This window comes from Nelusetta ayraudi, unplaced genomic scaffold, assembly GCF_046127955.1.
Source record: "Nelusetta ayraudi isolate G7.1 ecotype Tasmania unplaced genomic scaffold, CSIRO-AGI_Nayr_v1 ptg000024l, whole genome shotgun sequence".
Lineage (NCBI taxonomy): Eukaryota > Metazoa > Chordata > Actinopteri > Tetraodontiformes > Monacanthidae > Nelusetta > Nelusetta ayraudi.
The window spans coordinates 962433-977654 of NW_027466074.1; the positions used below are offsets into that span (position 1 = coordinate 962433).

General features: G+C 42.8%; 1 protein-coding gene across 1 annotated transcript in view; it reads left to right on the forward strand.

Moving 5' to 3' along the window:
* The window catches only part of LOC142889832 (uncharacterized), a 324486-nt gene that overhangs the window by 65918 nt on the left and 243346 nt on the right, over nucleotides 1-15222 (forward strand). The gene's annotated exons all lie outside the window — the stretch shown is intronic.

The window sequence follows — 15222 nt, forward strand, 5'->3', positions numbered from 1 at the left end:
CGTGTAAACATGTTCCTCCGATTATGATTGGAGTTTGAGAACTCCGATTGGAATCGGAGAACTCCGATTGAGACACCCAGATAATGCGATTGGAATTCAAATTTCTCTGCCATGTATACGCCTTAATCGGACTATTAACTGGACAATGCAAGTGCGCATGCGCCACGCCTCGCTCTCGCGACTCATGACCGCACAACTACGTCGTCTAACAAAACAGACGGCGCGAAAAACAACCTGGCAAACGCGAATAAGAATGTTGACATTTGGAGAGAGGATGAGACCGGGGCGATGCTTTCTCTTCTAAAAGAGATGGACATATTAAAATAACGCGCAACGGAGACCTTTGTAAAAAGGGTAGCGCAGCAAATGCAGGGCTCCGGCTTTGCGCACCCCTGAACAAATACGTATTCCTTCGTATTTATATTTCTACCTTTTCGTTCACATTTTTTGTAAGTTAGAAAAATTTCAACTTTGTAAATAAAAGCACAGCAAAGACATATTTTCCTGATTTGTTTTTATTTAGGTAATTTCGCTGTTATTCTGCTGGAAACGGCGTGCAGCGGCACCAGCTTCCTCCACGGTCGGCACTTTAATGAGCGTGTGTATAACTGAAGACACCGTTCCTTTGCAAAACCTGTACACAAACTCTCCCACCAGTCTGCTCCGAACCCGAATCCAACAAGAACGAGAGGTTGGGGTCCGTAGCGACGGCACAAAGCGTAGCATCGAAGTGTTGTTGTAGCCCTCCAACAGCAAACAACGTTCTTGTCTGCCTTTTAAAATAACCAGGAGCACAAGAAATAGGGTACACCTTATCTGCAAAGCAAGTAACACGTACATTATGAACTATCGTTCCATATCATAATAGATTTAATATGTCAACCGAAAGCAGCTGACCGGCTGAAAAGACTCACTCCACCCCCTAGTGTTGGGAGGAGGATCCGTCAATAATTTGAATTTCTCAGCTGCATGTATACGGGGACCAAGGTGAGAACTCCGATTGGACGAGAAAACCGAATGATTGCTTAGTCCGATTAAGCTCTGCATGTAAACGCACTGATTGATTAACATGGGCGCTGAATGGAAGCGCTCGGCGATTCGCAGCGCTTCACTTTGCGGCGCGGCGCTTTGTGGCGCTTCCGCGTCCTGTGTGAACCAGGCGTAACTTTTCAACATTTTGACGTGGCAGACGCGGGACGATCGTTTTCTATCAGGAGTGTGCACTACATAATCTGTATCGTAAAGTTTGCGCTCCACGACATACGGATCAGAAAAACCAGCCTGCAAACCGGAACCGGGTAACGGCAACAATACCAACACACAACGCCTGTCTCAAAAACTCGAGCCACAGCTTTCTTGTCAAACTGCCGCTTCATTTTAGACTGGCTGGCGACAAGAGTTTGGTGAGCAGTTTCACAAGCACGATGCAAGCGTTCACGGAAAAAAAAAAAAGACTTAATCTAACACATTATTCTCTACTCGTTTAACATCGGAAAGCCACTTACCCCTTAACAGAAGCGAGGGTCCTCTCACCGAACACTAAATCAGCTGGGCTGAACCTGAGGGACTCCCACACATACAATCGACGACTGAAGATACACTTTATGCTGCGGAACCATCACTGTGCTCATTACTAAAATATACGAATTGCAGTAAGTTGGTTTTGTTGCTCTTGGTTGTCCATTAGTTTTTTGAGAGTTAGTAGTAGATAGATCCCTAGATAGTAAGTTTGATAGATGGATAGAAATAGATAAGTTAGTGAAAGTTACACACACGCACATATATATATATCTATATATATATCTATATATATATCTATCTATATATATATATATATATATATATATATATATACACGTATATATATATATATATATATATATATGTATATATATATATATATATATATATATATATATATATATATATATATATATATATATATATATATATATATATATATATATATATATACATATATATATTAACCTCTTTCAATGAACTCCAAAACATACATGGTCAAAATCCATATTATTATTATGTTGTTGTTTTTTTTAAATGCTCATACAAAACAAAAAAAAAGTGTGACATCCACTTGTAGTGCATTATTTTTGCCAGCAAGCTTCTCTTGTTACGACTGACCACATTGACCCATATTTTCCATATACTCACCTGAATCAGGTACCCTGCAAGGGCAACGACCTTCCCCGAGGTGATCGGTGGAGTGACGTGCAACCAACACGTGACCTCTACGACGAGCTTCCACCCACGGAAGTGCCCTAGGAGGACACGGATTAAATAGTATGGCTTGTCCACCAGAAGGCTGTATTATGGTGTACATAATATAAAACTTCGGCCCAGTTCTGCTTGTATTGCAATGGTTGGTGTTCCTGAAGTTTCATTTTTCGTCCCTTTTTATTTTTTACATCCATGTTTGTGATGAAATAGTATTGTGAATCGCTAGCTCGCTATGCATGCTGGGAAAAAGCGTCACTCAAGGAAGTTTTGGCTTCGCTGACACGGTCCTGAAGGGAAGTGGGTTTTAGTGCACTGGAACGGGATGAATGTGTTCAATCAAGCAGTACAAACCTGATTAATTGTCTTAATACTTCACTGCGAATGGCCATATTGTTTAGGATTAGAATTAGATGACAACTTCTTCACAATATTTGCAACTATTCAATTTGACCAGCAGGTGTCAGTAGAAGACGAAATTTCATGTTGACTATTTCCTAATGGAAGTGCTCTCTTTACGTTGGGTTTTTCTCATAATTATTTGAAGTGTAGGCCTGAAGTTGATGAGGAATCACGGTGTGCTAACGCTACTCAAACAGCTTCGATGAAAAAAGGGAGTGTGATTTGGGTTTGTGGTACATTATGACAATCTTGGACTTGCAAGACTGAGGCGACGGTTCAATTTCCATCAACGTGTATTATATATGTGTTATTTAGCTCATCTATTCTACATTTTAAATAGATCACATTTGACATCTCACCCACTGAACACTTACTATTGAACATCTTTTTAAACTATGGGCTATTTAGTCTTGTTTTAGGATATAATATAATTCATTGCACAAACTGTCAGGCTAAGTATAGAGCTATAGTCTACTACAATCAGTCATGCCAAAAAAGAGACATTGTCTTTATTTTTCATTTTTATTTTATTGTGTCAGCATTGAACCGTACAACCATGTAGTGTTGTCCAACAAGAATGCATGGCGAATCAAATCCCAAACAACCTATGAAACAATGAACACGTTTCTATTGCACTTCATTTTATTGAGCACTAGATGACCTCCTCGAGCACTGTGTCATTGAAGCCTCGAGTAATGAACCATTTTTTGAAACAAGTGTCGAAGCTTCAACAAAGCCTCCATCGGCCATCACTACCTACGGCCGCGTGCTCTCACACCATTTCAGAAGTGACTAACTGCAGACTTGGGAGCGGAGGAGGGATGACAGTCAGGCTGGCTCGACTGCTCCTCCTTCTCAGACGTGGCGCGTCCAATCAGCAGCCGACATCCAGGACCGCACCTGCAAGGCGTCATCCACTCTCTCTCTCACACACACACAAAATAAATTGTGTTCAATCACGTTAAACTTGGTTGGGGCACAGCCATGGCTCTTTATATTTTATTTTTTATTTTATTTTGTATTTTATTTTGAAGTTAGCGCTTTGCATTCTGGGCGATCCTCAGTACAGAGGAAGCGCATGAAGCAGGTGAGAAGGTCTCCTCCCTGCTGAGACAGAAATTAATGCAATAAATTGAGCTATGCTTCATCTAACTGTGTTTCGGTGTTTAAATGTGTGCTGGTGTCTTTCATTTAATTTTTTTTTTTTTTTTTTTAGCAAAGTTCGTTGTTTTTGTTTTTATTGCTATTAAAAACGATTAGCATGCTAGCATGTCCATTAGCAGCACACAGCTCTCATACGGAGCACGTTGTCTCTGCAGGAGGTGACCAAGTTTCACGGAGCAAGTTATGGTTGTGTCCCATTCTGTTTCAGGTATGTGTGTGTAACTGGAAGAATGTTACAGTGTATAAAAATGGAGCTTTAGGGAGCGAATTATTGAAATTGCGAATGTCATTTTTTTGTATTTTGTAGAAAAATGTATTTTATTTTTAATATTATTTGTATTGTAGAAACAACAACTATACGATCACTACTTCAGTACAGAGGAAGCCCATGAAGCAGGAGGTGACCAAGTTTCACGGAGCAAGTTATGGTTGTGTCCCATTCTGTTTCAGAGAATAAACTGCTGCTCCACACCTGACTTCTGCAAGTCTTCATTATACAGCAAGCAGGACAGAATAGGAGAGGTCACATTGGTGCCGTGACTCGAGACTCTTTTGTTGTGCTACCGATGCTGCAGAGCGACCCGGGGACTGTTCTGCTGCTGCTGTTCATCTGCGGTCACTGAAGTCGGTCAGATGTGTTGCTTTTGTGCAGTGTTAGACATCAGATAGAGGGTTTATGTACTTTTATTTGATTTTTTTTTTTTTTTTTCAGTTTCCAGTCTAGGCCTTTTGTGGTTTCATCCTTTTGTTTTGTGGTATTGTGTTTTGTTAACTTTTTGGAAAGATGAGTAATCCTCAGGGTAATGTTTTTGTAACTCCTTTTGGTGCTGGCAGAGGGAGGGGTTTTATGCATCCTTCAAGTTTACTGTTTGAGAGTCCTGTTCAGGGGGGTGGTGTAGTGTTGGGTAATCAGTGTACACCTGGGCGCCCCTTGCTCAGTACTGGTGTTATCCCTCCCCCCAACTCAGATGCAAACCCTCATGCCCTTGCTAGCCAGGGCACGCATTCCCCTGTCCCGGACAGGCACAGCATGTGTTCCCCTGCACCTACCCCTGATGTTATTGCTGCTAGTATTGTAGGTCAGATGGGTGATGCATTGATTCAACAGGTCAGCCAGCGGGTGGCACAGGACATTATCTCTCACCTCAGTGCATCTGTCACTACCCCTTTACTCAGTGCTGCCCCTTCACCTGCCCATGCTGATATGCTAGCCAGTTCCCCTTTACAGAGTGCTACCCCTCGACCTAGCCATGCAAATGTGTCTGCCACAAATGCTTTTGACGTGTCCCATTTGCAATATGTCCCTCATTGAAAGCTGAAGGAGCCCCCCTGCTTCAGAGGAGACAACTCAGACTCTGTTTCCGTCCAGGAGTGGGAGGAGCTCATGAGGAGTTTCATTAAGAGGGGGAATCTGCAACCTGAGGAACAAGCGGAGGAGATCCTTGTTCATCTTGGTGGCAAAGCAAAGGATGTTGTCAGGTTTGGGACCAGGAACAGTGGTATTAACATCACCTGTAACCCCGATGCCATTTATGGTCTCTTGCGGAAGCACTTTGATTCTGTTCCGTGTTCACCACTCCCATTAGCAGACTTTTACACCACTCTTCCTGGGAAGGGTGAGGATGCCTTTGACTACTGGCTTAGACTGAACCGCGCTGTTGACTTGGCCATTGAACGTCTGAAGGAGCAAGGAAAGTCACTGAATGACTCAGTGATCCCAACAGCTGCACATCTGGATCATCAACAGGGAGAAATGACTCTGAATATGACATTTACACCATGGAAGAAATCAAATATTGATTCTTTATTCAGGCTGGAGAACTGCGGGTTGACAAAGCTCAGCTGTGATTGGCTGCTCTCAGCTCTGAAGTCCAACCCCTCCCACCTCAGAGAGCTGAACCTGAGTTGGAACCACCTTAAGGATTCATCAGTGAAGGAGCTGAGTGGTTTTCTGCAGAGTCCAGACTGTAAACTGGAGACTCTGAGGTCAGTTCACCCTCTTCACTCTACAACTTCTATCACTCTTGTTGTTGTCGTCATGATTTTCACTTCACTGCTGTTGGAGATTCAATTTGCAGACACTGGTTTGTGTGTGAAATGAGTGGAACTGGGTTTGAAGCAGGGGTGTCCATTAGGTCAATCGTGTGGAGTCCTCGTCACTTCCAGCAGGTAGAATGGTTCAGGCAGGAACTCAGTGATCTTGGTCATAATGTACGATGTGCTGGATTTTGTTTTTTGTATGTGCTGGATTTTACAGTCAAAGGTAAATGAGACGAATCGGCTTCTGCACCGCTCAGATCAAATAAAGGAGACATAAAGCAGATTTCATTTTAAATCTGAAACTATAATAATTGTTAAAATCAAGGTATACTTCAGATACCTGCATTCTGTATGAGAGCAGACAGGGACAGCAAAAAGAGTTTGGCTGTTGTTTTCTTTAAATACACGCCAAACTACCGTGCTTGTCACGTGAGCTTGCAATCCTGGCGTAAACTGACGGAGACGCCTCACTCGCAAAATACGCTTCAAAGTCACGCACAGCAGAAGCACCGGAGATCCTGGGAGATGCTGCTAGCAAAACATCTGCGTTCCACACACACACACACACACACACACACACACACACACACACACACACACACACACACACACCGATTGTATAGTAGGTAGATCTTTTTGACTTGCTCATTTTAAAAGTAGCTTGCATGTTGAAAAAGTGTGAGCACCCCTGGTTTAAAGGTACAGTGTGTAAAATCCTGCCATCTGGTGGTCAGATTTCAGCGCTCATTCACTCACCCTCTCTCCTTTGTTGAGTGTCAGATTCTAAAGTTGACTTTTGACTTTGATTCTCAGAGTGATGACACCCTGGAAAAACTCTCCATCATTATAAACTCTCCTTCATTTCTTCTTTATTCAGGTTGTGGAGGTGCAGTTTGTCAAAGCTCAGCTGTGATTGGCTGCTCTCAGCTCTGAAGTCCAACCCCTCCCACCTCAGACACATGGACCTGAGTTGGAACCACCTTCAGGATTCAGCAATGAAGGAGCTGAGTTGGAACTGCCTTCTGGATTCAACAGTGAAGGTGCTGAGTGATTTTCTGCAGAGTCCAGACTGTAAACTGGAGACTCTGAGGTCAGTTCACCCTCTTCACTCTACAACTGCTGCAGTTATTGTTGTCATGACTTTGAATTGAGTTTGTTGGAGTTCACTTTGATTCCATTAGAAATGTGTAAAACTGGTTTTAAATTACACACACACACACACACACACACACACACACACATATGCGCACATACGCACTCACGCACGCACACACACACACACACGCGCGCGTGCGCGCGCACACCCAACTGTGAATGACACTCTCCATCATTTATTCCGTATTCAGGTTGGAGAGGTGCAGGTTGTCAAAGATCAGCTGTGATTGGCTGCTCTCAGCTCTGAAGTCCAACCCCTCCCACCTCAGAGAGCTGGACCTGGCTGAGAACTATCTTCAGGATTCATCAGTTAAGGAGCTGAGTGGTTTTCTGCAGAGTCCAGACTGTAAACTGGAGACTCTGAGGTCAGTTCACCCTCTTCACTCTACAACTTCTATCACTCTTGTTGTTGTCGTCATGATTTTCACTTTACTGCTGTTGGAAATTCAATTTGCAGACACTGGTTTGTGACAGTAATGAATGAAACTGTGCTTGAAGGTACAGTGGGTAAAATCCTCCCATCTAGTGGTCAGATTGCAGATTGCAGATTCTGAAGTCGACATTTCACTTTGATTTTCAGAGTGATGACACCCAGGAAAAACTCTCTATCATTATAAACTCCATCATTTATTCTCTGTTCAGGTTGTGGGGCTGCAATTTGTCAGAGCTCAGCTGTGATTGGCTGCTCTCAGCTCTGAAGTCCAACCCCTCCCACCTCAGAGAGCTGGACCTGAATATGAACCCCCTGAAGGAGTCATCAGTGAAGGAGCCACTGATGGATCTTGTCTACAGCAGTGACCATCAACTGGAGAGTGTGAGGTTAGTACTGGTTTGGAACCAGTGGATGATTGTTCCAGCATCAAAGCCAGTTGATCCCACAGCAGAGGTCCAGTGTTCCCAGTCACAGTGTGAGAGGAGGATGGTGTCATCCAGCTGCTCCTCATTCATCCAACATCTGCTGCCAAACTGCTTCTTCTCTCAGTTCACCACCTAATTATTGATCAGTTCATCTTCATCAGGCCTCAGTATCAGTCCAACACTCCATGGTCACATGACCTTCTGATGTTCCACACTTGACATGTGACTGAGAGTCTGCTTCTTCTCACCAGTCACTCCATCATCTCCATCAACAGTCAACGTCTCTGTGATGATGCGTTCAAGGACCGTGAGTCCTGACTCCTGCTGTCTCTTCTTATCTTTGCAGGTGGTGGTGAGGATGAGGAGAGTGAAGAGGAGCGCTCCATCTACCTGTGGCTGACAGAACTACAACCAGTGGAGCCAAACAGCAAGCTGCACGCACCAACACTGTGTGGGCGTGTCACGACCTTTGACCCCAGTGCAGCCTGGTGGCTGGCGGACTGCTTCTCCCTACACGCTGCTGTGGTTACTGGGAGAGATGTCCCAGAAGCCACTGGTGGAGCTGAATCCTCAGTGGAAGAAGCAGGACTTGGAGCAGCTGCTCAGTGAAGGCAGCAGCAACACAACCACTGCTTCTGCTCTCATCATCCACGGCTGGAACATCTCAGCATGAAGGTTCCACACATCAACAACACACTGCTCTGCTCTCACTTCAGAGTTCTATAACATCTTCATTTTGGAGGTGAAAAATACTTTTCAAGAGACTTTATTTCTGCTTCATGATCTTAAATGAGGAAATCATGTGGAAAAGATAAAGTGATTCACAACACCTGTGATGGGAACTCAAATCATAATTGAATCATAAGTAAGACAAAAGAAGTTTCCCTCAAAATAATTCATGGTTTTGATGCTTGCCAGATGTTTGTGTGGAGATTTCAGAAGGACGTCAATGAATCAGAAGGAAACCAGATCATTTATTTTATGTGATTATGTTATATCATCCTAACTTTGTTACGAGCTCAAACATTATATTTCAATGATTCAATATTCTTACAATAAAAGCCATCACAACCTCTGACCTGTGTGACCTTGACCTCAACTGACGTTTCATTTCTGCTGCTTTAACACTTTGATTATATATCTCCTGAAGTCCTGCCATGGGGATTCTCCATATCTGAATAACTTGTGTACTCAAACCTTCTGTAGGCCATACCCACTTCTCCACTAGGTCTCAACATAAACCACATGAATCAATGAAAATAAATCTCACTTTTACAAACAAATCCAATTCAGTTCAAATATAATTTAAATAAAATAAATGATACATTATAATTAATTACCAACAGATAAATCAATGCTGGATATGAGGTGGTTTGCCCTCTCTGGGTCGGTGGGGAGGCCCTGCCTCAGGGGGAGGAGTTCCAGCATCTCGGGGTCTTGTTTGGGACGCCTCCCTGGGGAGGTGTTCCAGGCATGTCCCACCAGGAGGAGACCCTGCTGGAGGGACCAGGTCTCTGGGCTGGACTGGGAAGCCTTGGGGTCCCACTGGAGGAGCTGGAGGAGGTGACTGGGTCCAGGGAAGTCTGGGGGTCTCTGCTGAGGCTGCTGCCCCCGAGACCTGACTCCGGATACGGCAGTAGAAGATGGATGGATGGATGGATGGATGGATGGTTGCCAGGTGATAGAACATTTCATAAAAACAGACTCTGCATGATAACTTCTATTACACTCTAAATAACTCACTCCAATATAACTGCACTCGTCCTTCTCTCACATTACATTGGATCACAATGACCAAACAACACAACAAAGACAATGATCCAACTGTACTGCCACGTCCAGACTCAGTGTAGGTCTGTAGGCCTCTTGGACCTTCATGTGAACCACTGCGTGTTGACTGGAGGTGAAACATGGCTGACTGCTGTCCTCCTACCTGGACAATGCAATCTCACTTTCAATCTCACAGCCACTAAAAAACCTGATTGTGATTGAGAGGTCCTCAGCAGCCAATCACTGTTGGGAGTCCAGCCTTCAAACACTCCTCCTGAATCCACAGTCACATCTGTGAGCATCTGGAACTTTGGCCCTGATCCTCCACACCACACAACTTGGGATGACAGCTCCACCTACCTGGATCCTTTCAGCAGCCAGTCCATGTTCTGACCCGTTTCCACTGTGGCCTGTTGTGTCATCTGGACCGGAGTCTGGATCATCAGTGTCCAGGTTCATGGAATCTGTCAGAGTGCCGCCGTCCTGTCATGTAATGATAGAGAATCACTCTATTTATACTAATGTGCAGAACCACTAGAGTGTCATTTCTTCACTGCTGTCAGCAACAAGCATTTGGTGTCACACTGGTGTACAACACTTATGGGCTAATTAATAAGAAATGGCATATTTATGAATCACCCGCAATGCCCAGATTGTTGCTGCTTATCTGCTGATATGAGCCGTCAACTGTTGCAATATAGAACCACGGGCAGGAAATTACAATTAGTGTAGAGTGTATTATAATTTAAAACTTTACTAACGGTAGTTCTTTAAAGAATTTAGCAGGGATGGAACAGGCTAACGTGACGACGTCACTTGTAAAACGGAAGGAGCTCAACCTGCTGTCACGGTGAAAACTCCGTGTTACGTCCCGTCTAGGGGGACCGAGACGCAACGTGTGGGACACCTTCCCCCACTCCCAAGCCTCATTAATTTCTCACGGCAGTTGGCGATTTTCAACAAAAACATTTATGAATCAGTAAATGAAAGAAACAAAACAACTTAACCGGTGGGCAGCAAAGGCTTCAGGGTGGGCCCAGGCCAAAATAATAAACCAAACTCCAACTAGCTCGCCTTAAGAACTAACTAAAGAAAGAAAGAGAAGCCAAATACAGAAAGGCTAACCTCCCTACATACTTAATAAACAGGAGAAAAGAGGGGACAAAGAAAATGGCAGCCCACCCCTACGGCTGCGTGCTCTAACACCATTTCAGAAGTGACTAACTGCAGACTTGGGAGCGGAGGAGGGATGACCGTCAGGCTGGCTCGACTGCTCCTCCTTCTCAGACGTGGCGCGTCCAATCAGCAGCCAACATCCAGGACCGCACCTGCAAGGCATCATCCACTCTCACACACACACACACACAGAAACATAGAGGCACCTAGACCCACCCGTGGGTCATAACACCCCCTCCCTTAAGAACCAAACCCTATTAACAGACCGACAAACAAAACTAAACAAGAAAACCCTCAGTTCCCCCGAAATAAGAATTTCGCAGCTAGTCCACATGTACACGTGATAATGCATCTGCCAACACAATATCAAGATCCCTAGATAGTAAGTTTGATAGATGGATAGAAATAGATAAGTTAGTTAAAGTTACACACACTATATATATACATATATATATATATATATATATATATTATATTTTTCTTTTATTATTAACCTCTTTCAATGAACTCCAAACTCACATCCACTTGTAGCGCATTATTTCCAGCAGCAAGCTTCTGTTACGACTGTTCACTTGCGAACTCAACCGCAACGATTGGTGGAGTGATGAGCACCCAGCACGTGACCTCTACGATGAGCTTCCTCCCACTGAAGTACCATAGGAGGACACGGATTAAATAGTATGGCTTGTCCACCAGAAGGCTGTATTATGGTGTACATAATATAAAACTTCGGCCCAGTTCTGCTTGTATTGCATTGTATTGGTTGGTGTTCCTGAAGTTTCATTTTTCGTCCCTTTTTATTTTTTACATCCATGTTTGTGATGAAATAGTATTGTGAATCGCTAGCTCGCATTGCATGCTGGGAAACAGCGTCACTCAAGGAAGTTTTGGCTTCGCTGACACGGTCCTGAAGGGAAGTGGGTTTTAGTGCACTGGAACGGGATGAATGTGTTCAATCAAGCACTACAAACCTGATTAATTGTCTTCATACTTCACTGCGAATGGCCATATTGTTTAGGATTAGAATTAGATGACAACTTCTTCACAATATTTGCAACTATTCAATTTGACCAGCAGGTGTCAGTAGAAGACGAAATTTCATGTTGACTATTTCCTAATGGAAGTGCTCTCTTTACGTTGGATTTTTCTCATAATTATTTGAAGTGTAGGCCTGTATCTGCACACAATTTAGAATTCGTCCCAGCGCCCTGAGCTGTAAATTTGGACGGTGTAAAATGAAAATGGCCAGCTGCAGCAGAAAAGTGGACCCATATATATATATATATATATATATATATATATATATATATATATATATATATATATATATATATATATATATATATATATATTTATATATATCTGCAATTCATATTTTAACGGTTTATATAGACCCCTCAGGCTCCATTCAAAATGGGGGTTATTGTAGGAGAGTTGCAGTCAACTGAGATTTGGAGAGAGTTTGGATTACTAGATTTTGGATAGTGTTTATAGTTTGGAGTGTTTGAGACTAGATAGCGTTTAGTTTGGAGATAGTTTTGAGAGCTTAGGGAGAGAGTGAGGAGAGGAGAGGTGATAGGATGGAGCCCCCTGTCCTGTACATCAATGTCCATGTTACACAAGCATCTATGCCAGGGGTGCCCATTACGTCCATCGCGATCTAATGGTCAATTGCGAAGGGAGTTTGGGTCTATCGCATGGAGAGAGAGAGGGAGAGAGGGAGTGAGTGAGAGAGAGAGAGAGAGAGAGAGAGAGAGAGAGGGAGAGAGGGAGTGAGTGAGAGAGAGAGAGAGAGAGAGAGAGAGAGAGAGAGAGAGAGAGAGAGAGAGAGAGAGAGAGAGCGAGAGAGATCCGCGTCAATTACAGCAGGTAGAATCGTTCAGGCAGGATTAGAAAACACGGTGGATCTGGTTGATTTTGGTCATAATGTACGATGTGCTGGATTTTGTTCTTATATGTGCTGTGCTTTACATTCATTCATTCATTCATTTTCCATACCCACTTAGTCCCGAACTCAGGGTCACGGGGGTCTGCTGGAGCCTCTCCCAGCTGTCTTAGGGCGAAGGCAGGGGACACCCTGGACAAGGGTGTCCAGGGTAAATGTGACGTATCGGCTTCGGCACTATTCAGATCAAATAAAGACCAGACAGGGACAGGAAAAAGAGTTTCGCTGTTGTTTTACACGCAAAACTACCGGGGTTGTCGCGTGAGCTTGCAATCCTGGCGTAAACTGATGGAGACGCCTCGCTCGGAAAATGCGCTTCAAAGTGCACACGCACTGCAGACGCGCTGAAGATCCTGGGAGATGCTGCTAGCAAAACGTCTGCATCACACACACACACACACACACACACACACACACACACACACACACACACACACACACACCAATTATCCCTAACCTATGCGCTGGAAAACACAAAAATATACAGCAAAACATCTTAACGTAAACACACTTTTATTGATAAAATCAAACATAGGCAGATATAACCTAAACAATTTTAAACCATGAGTTTTCTGTACAATGATGAGCATAAATGCACATGGGAACATGTTGACCCATTTAATCCTCTTTCTTTCTTTATCATTGGACTACAAATATATTTCTGAATGAATATGTTTTCCTGTTTTATAGGAAGTGGATCTTTTTGACTTGCTCATTTTAAAAGTAGCTTGCATGTTGAAAAAGTGTGAGCACCCCTGATCTATGCCCTTTACCAAGTCCCACAATCACTTTCACTGTCATCTGCCTGATTACACCCATGCCATTTTCAGAAAAAAATTGCACAAACAGAATACATTAAAAAAAAATGTATCATACACATAGTTATCAAGTCAAGTTATTTATTTATTGTCATTGTTGAACAAAGTTAACAACAAAATTTGTTTGGAGCATCCCCATAACCACTGCCATCAGTACCCATAAAAATAATCATAAATAAGTGAGAAAAAACAAACAAACAAACAAACAAAAAAAAATATATATATATATATATAATTTCTGTACAGAAATTATTTGGTCATTCATTTTTTGCAATTCATAGTCATTCCCAACAGACATAACGGACACAAAAATTCAATGCATCACACGTGGTTCAGACACAGCTTGCCTGTGATTGTACATTTGGCCAGTAGGTGGTTTCGTGTGCACATGAAGCTTCGAGAAATGCATTTTACTCAGTCAGATAAGATTACTAAATGCTGGATGATACACTGTTTTGTGCATTATTTGGGTAAATAAAATAGTTCTATTATTCATACCTCCGCCTACCATTTATTATTACCTAAGGCATAGGGCATTTAAAAAAACAAAACAAATGTCATTCCGGTGTGCCACCCTTCCACAGTCTGTGCCCCGAGCTTGCCCCCCCAAGAAAAAAATTCTAGGACCGCCCCTGTTTCCAACACTGTGGATGCTCGGTTGTTTATTGCAGCAGACAGATAAACAATTAAACAGCTAAAGCCATCTATTCCACCGTGAATGACAAATCTCCAGCTTTTGGTAAAAAAGGGAGAGAAGATGGAAAGAGAAATCTAAAATATATAAGGCATCAGATAGCTAATTGAAAAATATATGTATATATATATATGTATATATACATATGGGTCCACTTTTCTGCTGCAGCTGGCCATTTTCATTTTACACTGTCCGTCAAGAGAGCACTTCCATTCGAAAAAAGTCAACATGAAATTTCGTCTTCTACTGACACCTGCTGGTCAAATTGAATAGTTGCAAATATTGTGAAGAAGTTGTCATCTAATTCTAATCCTAAACAATATGGCCATTCGAAGTGAAGTATTAAGACAATTAATCAGGTTTGTACTGCTTGATTAAACACATTCATCCCGTTCCAGTGCACTAAAACCCACTTCCCTTCAGGACCGTGTCAGCGAAGCCAAAACTTCCTTGAGTGACGCTGTTTCCCAGCATGCAATGCGAGCTAGCGATTCACAATACTATTTCATCACAAACATGGATGTAAAAAATAAAAAGGGACGAAAAATGAAACTTCAGGAACACCAACGAATACAATGCAATACAAGCAGAACTGGGCCAAAGTTTTATATTACGTACACCATAATACAGCCTTCTGGTGGACAAGCCATACTATTTAATCCGTGTCCTCCTATGGTACTTCAGTGGGAGGAAGTTCATCGTAGAGGTCACGTGCTGGGTGCTCATCACTCCACCAATCACGGTTGAGTGAGTTAGTGAACGGAAAAGTCGTAACAGGAGAAGCTTGCTGCCGGAAATAATGCGCTACAAGTGGATGTGACCCTCACTGAACCCAATTCAGACGACTCTCCCTCCACTTTTTTTGTTTTGTATGAGCATTTAAAAAAAACAACAACATAATAATAATATGGATTTTGACCATGTATGTTTTGGAGTTCATTGAAAGAGCTTAATAAAAAAAAGGG